This window comes from Sinohyriopsis cumingii, chromosome 8 (assembly GCF_028554795.1).
Source record: "Sinohyriopsis cumingii isolate HCF-2022 chromosome 8, ASM2855479v2, whole genome shotgun sequence".
Lineage (NCBI taxonomy): Eukaryota > Metazoa > Mollusca > Bivalvia > Unionida > Unionidae > Sinohyriopsis > Sinohyriopsis cumingii.
In genome coordinates this window covers 65,953,928-65,959,087 of record NC_142968.1, presented here as the reverse complement: position 1 = coordinate 65,959,087, position 5,160 = coordinate 65,953,928, and the positions used below count along the sequence as shown (strand labels likewise).

At 31.8% G+C, this 5,160-nt stretch overlaps 1 pseudogene; it reads right to left on the bottom strand.

Annotated features, from left to right (window-relative positions):
• Positions 1 to 3,638: 3,638 nt before the first annotated feature.
• On the bottom strand, positions 3,639 to 4,953 carry LOC149793715 (ficolin-2 pseudogene; annotated as a pseudogene).
• Positions 4,954 to 5,160: the final 207 nt, after the last annotated feature.

The window sequence follows — 5,160 nt, the reverse complement described above, 5'->3', positions numbered from 1 at the left end:
ACTGGCTAACCTAAGAATTAAAGCGATTCCATTTCATTAAGATGTAAGGAAACCAGTACAATGGAAACGACTCTTCTTTTTTAATTTTCATTCATATGTTTGACCTTCTCACAATTTTATAATAATAATAATAATAATAATAATAATAATATGCTTTATTCAGCGATTTAGGCCACCGACCCATGTGACAAAATACAAGCAAATATAATGTGCGCTATCGTATAAAGAAGTTAAATATGGTGTTCATCATGAGTATACATACATAATTTCCTATAATCGATGCATAATATTATTAATATGTTTCTACCGCTAGGTATATTATTCATCAATCATCTGAGTTATCAAAGATCGTCTAAGACGAAAAGCTGAATTGATATAGTAAGAAAGATTTCTTATAATTAATATAATACTATGACTCATGAGGGATACCAATTTTTTCTACAGACTGATATATATAACAAATATTATTCAAGTATTTCTTTCTTTAATAGTCATAAGCTGGACGAACACAAATAAAATGGAATTCATCTTCTACCAAATTAATTTTATTTTTCCGTCATAATTCACAAATCGAGGATCTTAAATTGGTAATGATTTAATATTGAATTTATTAAACGAGTTGAATATTGTCCAGTTTTGTGAGCCTTGGAGAGCAATAGCTGGACATTATTCAACGAGTTTCATAAATTTAATATTAAATCATTACCGGTTTTAGATTCTTTTTATCACAGTTTTTATTTCATTGGAAATTATTTAGATGGAAAGAAGAACGAATAATTTTGTTGATTCTGACAGGCGTTGCAGCTTTCATTTGTTGTTTGTAAAAATAGTCCCAACCAAAATTAAACTAATATTGACATTTAAAAGTCGATTCTACTTTTCTTACAAACTATAAATCAAGGAACAAGCGTTCTTATGAGTAAACAGAACATTTTACACAGACAAAATCATTTTCGACACAGAATGTCTAATGCGCGTGATGTCGCATTGTTTGATGCAATACCCGTTAGATTACAGTTGAGGAGCCATGTTTACGTAACCTCAAGAGTCACTTTTACAATTAAACTTTGCATTGTAGCCATATTCATGTGGAAAAAAGGTTTACTGAATGCAGAAATTACCATATTTAATGTAATGTATGTGTGACCAGATATTTACAGTGTTTGTTTTGGGACAGTAGACTATACAACATGCAAACAAATTTCATTTTTGACTCAAAATTGCATCACATATGTACCGCGTAAATATGCAGTGGTTGGATAAACTTCTGTCAGTTTAAAAAAAGGCATGCAAAAAATGAACAGGTTCTGTCAGACTTCTTTCATGCTTCATTTCCAGCATGAATACTGGGTTCATTTTCAGCTATTATCCCATGTACATACCGAGCCATTAAGAAAAAGTAAATCCGTACAACATTAAGTCTTATAAATGCATCGTGGACAGTATCTGGCATGCTTTTGCAATTTAATATAACATATACTTAATGCAATAACTGCTTTCTCTGATTTTTGCAAGACATTTATGTAAGGACTCATCTTTTTGAATCGTTGGAACCTTTTGACATTTTGCAAGACCATTATGTAAGGACTCGTGTCTTTGAATCGTTGGGACCTTTTGACTTTTTGCGGCCAGATAAACATGTGCTGAATATCTACTTATAGTCGAACTATTTTATGTTTACCTGGTGCTGAAACTATGTCAATCTCTCTTCATGGTAAAAGACACTACGATCCCATCGATATTTACCTCCGTTTCGCAATATCAAAAAAAAAGACTTTTATTGTTTTGTAATTAAAAGAAGTTAGTATTAACGAAAACGTTATAAATATTTTCTTTTGAGATGTATTTTCTTCTGCCCTTACCAGGCGTTTTCAATTTTGTTTATAGGGCATCTGTTTTAAGTCTTGAAAATTCTAAATCATGTAGTATTAATTAGTACAATATTGCGTATTATTGAACATTTTAATTTGGATTTGTATTATAGATAATAATAATGATGTAAAAAGAACAATGTTTGTCTAACTGTCTGGCCAATGTAACACTGTTTGTTCATATGCACCTAAACGATGTTCATAGGGACGATTTTCTAATCGAAAGATGAAAGTTTTGTATTGCCACGTGATGATAGAGGATATTGTATGTTCCTTTGATAATGCAGGACATGTTTCATTATATGGTACAAAAAGTGATATTTTAAGGAGTGTATTTAAAATAATAACGTGAAGGATGTGACCATTGTATACATACAAAGCCCATTTTAGAAAAGCACAAATATCAAAGTGACAATACCAAATAAGTTTCATGAGAAAAATCAGATACGGCGCAATTTCAATTTTGTTTATAAGGCGTCTGTTGTAATTCTTGAAAATTCTAAATCATGTAGTATTAATTAGTATAATATTGCGTATCATTGTGTGGCAAATCAAATATTTTAATTGTGATTTGTATTATAGATAATACAAATGATGGAAAAAGAAAAACGTTTGTCTAACTGCCTGGCCAATGTAACACTGTTCATATGCACCAAAACGATGTCCATAGGGATGATTTTCTAATCGAAAGATGAAAGTTTTTTATTGCCACGCGATGATAGAGGATATTTTATTTTTCTTTGATAATACAGGACATGTTTCATTATATGGTACAAAGCGTGATATTTAAAGGAGTCTATTTGAAAACATAACGTGAAGGATGTGACCCTTTTATACATACTAGGACCATTTAAGAACTGCAGAAATTTCAAAGCGACTATACCAAAAAGGTTTTATGAGAAAAATCAGAAAAGTTTCATAGTCTCAAATCACCTGATTATTTCCTTTCACTTTAAGGCTATGTATTGTTTGGTAGGCTTGAAAATATTTAACATAAGGTCGGAAACCCTAACGATATATTAGGAACATAACCCAAGAATTAGTAGAGTAGTTTCCAATTGATTTGTTGCAATTCTGCCTTCTCTGCTCTCACATGATTAATTCTTATTAAGGCTCTTTTATTCAGATGTGACTAATACTTTGACGTTCTCCATTTTTTATATGTAGAAAGGCTCCTTTGTAAATCCATTTGAATCATTCTAAACAAACATTACATACAACCTTCCTAGATGGCGGATGTATACGTTCACAGGGTTGTAGGTTGTCGTCCAACATCAAAATGTAAAAGACACGTATAACGAACAGTTGTTACTCTTACAGCCTGCTTACTTCATTTATAGCAGAATAAAATTCTGGAGCAGGAATAGGAGGAGAAAAGGAGATAAAGTGGATAATAATAATCTACCAAACTTTAAAATGGAGACTTTATGCTAGAACTGCTCAAAGTATACTGCAATTATTTCATATAAAAGTGTATATATATATATATATATATATATATATATATATATATATATATATATATATATATATATATATATATATATATATATATATTAAAATGCATTATTACAGATATTGGACTTTATAAGATAAATTGTTACAACTTCTTGGTTACATGTTTTTGATTTCTTGAATATATTATGGCTTGTATGCAATTTTCATAATTTTTTCTGCAATTATCTGTTAATGTGCGTGACTAATTAGAATATATATATATATATATATATATATATATATATATATATATATATATATATATATATATATATATATATATAAAGTGTTCTTAACGAAAGTCTAAAATACAGAAACGGTGTCGAACGATTATCGCTGTAGCAGAATGGAAGGATACATGACTAGCATGTCATCAAATGCATCAAAACAAACTCTATTAGAAAATGTTACTGCATATAGCCAATATGTACATAGGGTGTTACGTGTATCAAATTTTAATATTCCCAAATTCAACTATTATGTTCAGCTTGAATTTATTTCAATCACTGTGGACAGCAGAAAACATTCAGTTCACGAAATTGTCTTATGTGTGTGTATGAGAGAGAGAGAGAGAGAGAGAGAGAGAGAGAGAGAGAGATGCAATATTGCTTAATATTTTGCCAATATAATTTTGACTGCGATTATCAGGAATGCCAGGTAAGTATCGTCCATCATTGTTTTTCATGCAATGAAAGTTGAAATTGAGTTTGAACAATGATATGGCTTATTTTCGCGGACTATATCTATGAAATATCTGAGTACAGAAGAAATATTAGGACGTTTTCTTTGAGCCAAATCTATAATGCCTGCCAAATCGTAAATCATGTTTTTTCTTATACTTTTCAGCAGTATGGTTCTGCGTAACTTTGTCAAAACAACATTCTTTAGTGCCAGTTAGAACGACCTAAGCTGGAATCATAATTTAATTTAGATAAAGTATTTACAGTTAGATAAGATAACAAATAATTTGGCATGGTCAAATGTGGCTTGATAATCATAGTAAAAATTTAAGTATAGATACCTATGTTGTCACGTTACATTTCAATGCCATTTTCCAAATGTAGACATACATAGGTACGGGTTCTGTATTTCTCCATTTAACGAGAGCTAAGTTTTCTTACTTTCATATCTGCGTATACCTTGACGTTTGATACCCGGCATATGCAAGCCAATTTATTCCTTTTCCATACGTAGTAGACCCATAGATGCCATTCAAATTTGAATGGTGGCAAGCTTTGTACCACCAAGCCCCTTTGTAACGTTCAGCACAATTCCCAGTATTAATGTCATTGTCTCGATCCTTTGTTGTAAATTTAGATCCGGAATGGTACGAGAAGGAATCACCAGCAGTTCCACTCTATCCTCCTACGGTGAGAAAATATCCGCTATTCTCGTTTCCAACTTGGAAAGAATTGTATCTGGCGTAGCTTTTGTTTCTGCTTGAAACAGCCAGTTCAATAAACAACTCGTAGCTGTCCTGTGCTGTAAGAGCAAAAATGTTTTCATTTCCCAGCCAGAAGTTTTCATTCAAGTCACCAAAACCTCGTTTATAATCTGACCAATCGCGATAGAAATCCCCGTCCCGTTACTCTTCTCTGAATTATTTATCGTCCACCCACCACCGGCTGTATCCATGTCACAACGGACATAGATTCCCTCGGGAAGTCCCTCTGGAAAAATAACATACACGCCTGTCTTGAAATACTATTGTTGGTACAGTTCTTGACAATCCCTCGGTCTTCCAAGGAAATATCTGAGCCATCCACCACAATTTGGATAATAATACGGACAC